At 37.9% G+C, this 6,555-nt stretch overlaps 1 long non-coding RNA gene across 4 annotated transcripts; it reads right to left on the bottom strand.

Annotated features, from left to right (window-relative positions):
* Positions 1 to 646: 646 nt before the first annotated feature.
* On the bottom strand, positions 647 to 4,360 carry LOC123070823 (uncharacterized). Of its 4 annotated transcripts, none has more exons than XR_006433952.1 (5): positions 4,006 to 4,360; positions 3,901 to 3,936; positions 2,300 to 2,839; positions 1,972 to 2,189; positions 647 to 884 (listed from the first exon to the last, which is right to left on the bottom strand). It is a non-coding gene; the product is annotated as an uncharacterized lncRNA (long non-coding RNA). The 4 variants fall into 4 exon arrangements; XR_006433954.1 differs by having other exon boundaries at positions 647 to 2,189; positions 2,300 to 2,378; positions 2,475 to 2,839; positions 4,006 to 4,359; XR_006433953.1 differs by having other exon boundaries at positions 647 to 2,189; positions 2,300 to 2,372; positions 2,475 to 2,839; positions 4,006 to 4,359.
* Between the last annotated feature and the right edge of the window lie 2,195 nt (positions 4,361 to 6,555).

Genomic DNA, 6,555 nt, shown 5'->3' with positions numbered 1-6,555 from the left:
GTTACATAAGTATACGTTTGATACAGATTACTACAGACTGTTTTGTTTCTGACAGATTCTGTTTTCTAGGTGTTGTTTGCTTATTTTGATGAACCTATGAGTAGTTCGGAGAGTATGAACCATAGAAAAGTTGGAATACAGTAGATACTAGAAACTGACATGTGCCTTGCTGCACCGTTTTTCATCATGTCGTTGTAAAATTAATTATTTTTTGGGCACTTATTTCCGGTGTTTCTTGCATTATGTATACATATCCTTGCGTACTATATATGAGTAATTCAAAATCCCAGTCCTCTGTTAAAGTTGTACCTTTAAAAGATCAAACTAATTTAAATTTTATTAGAACATGCAAGGTTTAATTAAGGACAAAAAAAACAATGCAACCAATATTTTCAACTAACTCAAATACAATTAGGAAAACTGGTGCTAAATCATTGTTTGTCATGCCATTCTTTTTGCTAGGGCTTTGTGTCACAGGGTAAATAAGGCTATGAGATGAACATGAACATCATATGATGATTATTTGGAATCTGTTGTGTTCTAGTGTGTGATTCGCAACATCCAACAATTGGTAGCTAAGCTTCCTTATCAATCTCATCCCATAAATCGCGGAGGTCTGAATATTCCAACAGGTGAACAAATAAAATAAAATACTAAACATAAACACCTTGTATAAATTTCAGATCTGAACATGTGTGATCATTATTTATGCAATCAGGACGATCAGATAATACTAAGCAATATAGAATAAGTAAACTTAGTGAAATTGTTGAATCAAAATGACATAATCAGTTCAAATACTAAATCTGCTACAACAACAATGTGAAGCAGGTCTTCCTTTCGTCCGTTAATATCATCTACAGAATATCGTTGGAATGTTTAATCTGCAAATAAATGAGGAGAAACCATATATTAGCTACTTATGATACTACCACATGGCAACTATCCGAAAACAGAATGATTCAATAATTTGCTGCCAAAACAAAATTAGAGTGAAGTTTGGTTCTTGCATATAACGACATGCAATGATAATAATCTAGTTAGTGTATGCAGCTAGCACAAAGAAAACTCAGTTTAACTTAGGAACTCCTCTCTACAGTTCATATGTGCCACTGCGGGATGTTTTTGCACTAAACAATGAACAACACAAGAAGGGGGCAGATGTGAAAAAATGAATCAAACCAATGAGTAGACTGAATTTGTGTTTGAAGACAAAATTATGTTTCTAGAACATTTATACGTTGGAAGCCTAGATCAGAATGAACTACACTGAAAAAAGAACAATTAGAGATAGTAAATACCTTAATTTATGTTGAGATGCATAATATTTTCACTTTCCAACTCAGTTTCTTCATTGGCTGAAGGTAACTAAAGTACTAAGACTGAGAACTTTATAAGGCAAAACTCTATATTCTGCAGTCAAGTTTCGAAGATTCAATGCAGTTCTACTGGGTCTCTTGCAATACACTGTTTGTAAACTTTGAGTTTTTCTAATGAAATGAACATAGGTTCTTATGATCCGACTTACATGACTGCAGAACCTAGTGTTGTACAACTGTGAGTCATCAATGCTAAGTTGTATAAAAGAAGGAATATAATTTCGAAAAAAGGGTTATCGTGAATAACATGTCTTATCGTTTGAGCCATCCCTGTGGAGAGCACAAATGAAACTTTCTTGGAAAAAGTTATATTTTTAGTTATTTCTGTTTTAGCTGCTGCTTGTCGTTTTTATTTGCCTGTCTTTTAAAGTTTTTCTACATGGCCGATCATTACAGGAAGTGATCATATATGCAATATCTGATACACACTGCCATCAAGCTTAGAAGATTCAGTAAAGTTCTGCTGGGTATATCTTGCAAAACACTATAGGAAACTTTTTTTTATGACCAGAGGTTCTTAAGACCCACTTTACATGATCGGCTGGTTGCAATGTCTACTGTTTTAGGAAGAGAAATAACTCGGAGTTCATACCTTTCAATTACAAAAGTCATGCTCAGTGATGGTACTACAATGAACAAACTGAGGGGAGTCATTCCGCTTGATCAAGGCCTACATTCTGGGAAGATAGGCAGCCAGGTCGTCATAATGGGAGAGACACGCATGTGCTGACACATCCCACGACAATACCCAGTCTCATCTGCTGCCCTCTAATTATTGTCCAGCTTGTTGCATTATCAGAAAAGTAAATCCTTCAATAAATAGAAGTAAACACTAGTTTCAGCAGTAGAAAACAAGTTGCTTCTCATGATTATTATTTCGAAAGAATAATAGCAAGACAGTTTCCAAAACATATGCTTACAGGTCGAGGAAGAGGATATAAAAGAAAGTGGAACCACAAGTCTCCTTTCCGGTATCTCATCCATATTTAAGAACTGCATCTAAGAATCTAATTATTCAGCAAACTCTGTCAACACCACAAAATCAACTCGTAATAAAGAAGCATCTATCTAAGAAAGAAAATTTAAGATGCCGACCTATAAATTTGAGCAGTTCCGGACATTTCAGATTTCAGGGAAGTCAAACATGAGATACCACAGCTGGGCAGATGTACATTTTCGCTTGTCCAAGCCAGACACTACAATCCTCTCTAACAAATAGGCTGAGCAGTATGCAATTGTCTCTCCCGCTAATGAAAATTTAATAATGATGCAATAAAAATCTAATAATGAGCATGTTTATTACATATAATGTGTAGTGATGAAATTTCTCATCATCCATTCCTCTTCCTCCTCCATAGCAGAGTGTCCATTGGACACTCCATTTTCCGGTAAGCAAGAGAAAGTCCAGCAGTGCAGGTCACAATGTTTAGTCCTTGGTCCAAGTGCGTCCTCTTCCCAACCTGAGAGGACACACATCAGACACACACAAAAAAGACAGCACCATAGTGCACCTATGATTTCACTACAAGTTCCAGATTGAAGGATAGCACGTATTCCTCTACGAACTCGCATGTAGGTGCGGACAAATAAAATTATTTTATTTTTGTTAAATGATCTTTGGTTTCACAATGCATTTCATGATATACATAGGTAGTGCAAAAATATCAATATTTGGAGAAATGCACAAGAAATACTTTGAGCAAAATACCAATAGCATATTCTGAAATCCACAAGAACACACCTAACTGGGTGCGGGACTTCATCAATTTGTATAAGTTTGTTTTTGCAAAGCATTCAAACCTATACAGCCAGGCATAAGGAGAACTCACAAAGAGTCAATTATATGATAAAGGCTTTAATCCAAAATCCATGAACATCAAAAAGGCAGCGGCATGCAAATATCTCACATGCATCTTGGAGAAGCCTTCAACACCTTCCAGTCAACAAGCTTATTTTGTTTTATTAACAAAGGCTCTTCAAATTGGCGCAAGAGGGCAAACTCTTGAACAAGGAAAATCCATAATCCCCTAACTAACACTTCAAGTGATAAGATACCAAGCGGTCCGAGGACAACAACCTGAGCAACCCATCGTTGCTCTTCGCATAACGTGGAACCTTTGGTTCAGTGTTTGCAATGGTAACATTATGCTAGCCAGAAGCCTAGAACTAAAAATAAATCATCTTTTTTCTATCAAAAAATTAGTTAGCTCTTTACATTTAAATTCTTTGATTCAGAGATATTATTACAATCGTAAAGGGTCGGCTCTCAGTTAGATCCAAAGTTAATTATAAGAGCAGTAAGCAATAGTAGGAACCACCAAGATCTTTGCATGAAGAGACTCATGTTTAGCAACCAAAAAAACTTGTGGCTACTCTCCCATTGGCAATGGTATCTTTTTGCAACAACTAAAAGATGAAATTTGGCAAATAAATATCTCGTGCTTCTCCAAATTCCAAAGATTAAATGAGTGAAAATTGAAAGAACAGTAACAAGTATGCAAAGCTAGCATACAGAACATACCGCCAAGATCGTCCCGCCATGGATCTGCTGCTGCCGCTATCACGACATGGATCAGATGTGATGCATCATAGAAGAGTGATATGGAGATGAGTTGAGGGTCGGTACCATGGTCGTTGGTGCAGGGATGCGGAAGGGTAGTTGAAGATCTTGGGTGGCAGCGTCGATTCGCACTGCCAATAGAGTATCTCGGGGCGGCGCCGGTGTGCCCCCGCTTCGGCCTCGGCCTATGGTGAAGAGGCAAGAGGGGCTGCTCAAGGAAGGAGGGCTTCAGGGCGAGAGGAGCCAATCCTCCAGCCAGAAGAGATCAAGACTCCAATCGCCGGAGATGGGCAGATAGATACGGCGGCGGCGGCGGCAGGGAAAAACCTAACAATCCTCTAACCTGTGTTGAGCTCAAGCGTGAGATGAGGAAAGTCAACAAAGGGTACAAGACACACACGAGGTGAAACCATGCCCATTGGGCTGACGGTGAGGACCCACACGCCCTAAAAGCCTCGATGCAGGAGAGCGCTCTATTTCGTGGGAGCTTAGTAACTCTATCGATTACACCAATATGAATTTATAATAAGTTCACAACAGTACCTAAGTGGTGATTTATTTTCTTATACTAACGGAGCTTATGAGTTTACTATTAAATTTTGTGTTGTGAAGTTTTCAAGTTTTGGGTAAAGATTCGATGAACTATGGAATAAGGAGTGGCAAGAGCCTATGCTTGGGGATTTTCAAGGAACCCCAAGGTAATAGTCAACGACAACCAAAAGCCTAAGCTTTGGAATGCCCCGGAAGGCATTCCCTCTTTCGTCTTTGTTCATCGGTAACTTTACTTGAAGCTATATTTTTATTCACCACATGATATGTGTTTTTCTTTAAGCGTCATTTTATTTTATCTTTTTTTGATTGTTGTTTGAATAAAATACCAAGATATGAAATTATTAAATGTTAGAGAGTCTTCACATAGTTGCATAATTGTTCGACTACTCATTGATCTTCACTTATACCTTTCGGAGTAGTTTGTCATTTGCTCTAGTGCTTCACTTATATCTTTTTAGAGAACGGTGGTGGTTTTATTTTGTAGAAATTGTTGATCTCTCATGCTTCACTTATATTATTTTGAGAGTCTTTTAGAACAGCATGGTATTTGCTATGGTTATAAAATTGGTCCTAGAATGGTGGGCATCCAAGTTGGGTATAATAAAAACTATCATAGAAAGTGCATTGAATACTATGAGAAATTTGATACTTGATAATTGTTTTGAGATATAGAGTTGGTAATGTTAGAGTCATGCTAGTTGGGTAATTATGAAATTGAGAAATACTTGTGTTAAAGTTGGCAAGTCCCGTAGGATGCACGTATGGTAAAAATTGTGTAACAAATTTGTGGCATGGGATGCTCTTTTGATTGCCTTCCTTATGAGTGGAGGTCGGGATAGCGCGATGGTTAACTCCTACCAACCCTTTCCCTAGGAGCATGCGTAGTAGTACTTTGCTTCAAGGGCTAATAAACTTTTGCAATAAGTATATGAGTTCTTTATGACTAATGTGAGTCCATGGATTATACGCACTCTTACCCTTCCATCATTGCTAGCCTCTATGGTACCGTCCATTGCCCTTTCTCACCTTGAGAGTTGGTGCAAACTTCCCGGTGCATCCAAACCCCGTGATACGATACGCTCTATCACACATAAACCTCCTTTTATCTTCCTCAAAACAGCCACCATACCTACCTATTATGGCATTTCCATAGTCATTCCGAGATATATTGCCATGCAACTTTCCACCGTTCCATTTATTATGACATGTTCCATCATTATTTTATTGCTTTTGCATGATCATGTAGTTGACATCGTATCTGTGGCAAAGCCACCTTCATAATTCTTTCATACATGTCGCTCTTGATTCATTGCATATCCTAGTACACCGCCGGAGGCATTCATATAGAGTCATATTTTGTTTTAGTATCGAGTTGTAATCCATGAGTTTTAAGTAAATAGAAGTGTGATGATCATCATTATTACAACATTTTCCCTTGAAAAAAAAGGCCAAATAAAAAAAAGGCCCAAAAGGGGGGACAATGTTACTATCCTTTTCCACACTTGTGCTTCAAAGTAGCACCATGTTCTTCATATAGAGAGTCTCTTATTTTGTCACTTTCATATACTAGAAGGAATTTTTCATTGTATAACTTGGCTTGTATATTCCAACGATGGGCTTCCTCAAAATGCCCTAGGTCTTCGTGAGCAAGCAAGTTGGATGCACGCCCACTTAGTTTCTTTTGTTGAGCTTTTATACACTTATAGCTCTAGTGCATCCATTGCATGGCAATCCCTACTCCTCATGTTGATATCAATTGATGGGTACCTCCATAGCCCGTTGATTAGCCTCGCCAACATGAGACTTTCTCCTTTATGTCTTCTCCACACAACCTCCATCATCATATTCTATTCCACCCATAGTGCTATATCCATGGCTTACGGTCATGTATTGCGTGGGTGTTGAAAAAAACTGAAGCACGTTAAAAAGTATGAACCAATTGCTTGGCTGAAACAGGGGTTGTCCATGATGGGAGTATTTTATGTGATGAAAATGAAACATAGCCTAACTATATGATTTTGTAGGGATAAGCTTTCTTTGGCCATGTTATTTTGAGAAGACATG

This window comes from Triticum aestivum, chromosome 3B, assembly GCF_018294505.1.
Source record: "Triticum aestivum cultivar Chinese Spring chromosome 3B, IWGSC CS RefSeq v2.1, whole genome shotgun sequence".
Lineage (NCBI taxonomy): Eukaryota > Viridiplantae > Streptophyta > Magnoliopsida > Poales > Poaceae > Triticum > Triticum aestivum.
The sequence above is the reverse complement of the archived record's forward strand: the minus strand, read 5'-3'. Positions and strand labels throughout refer to the sequence as shown.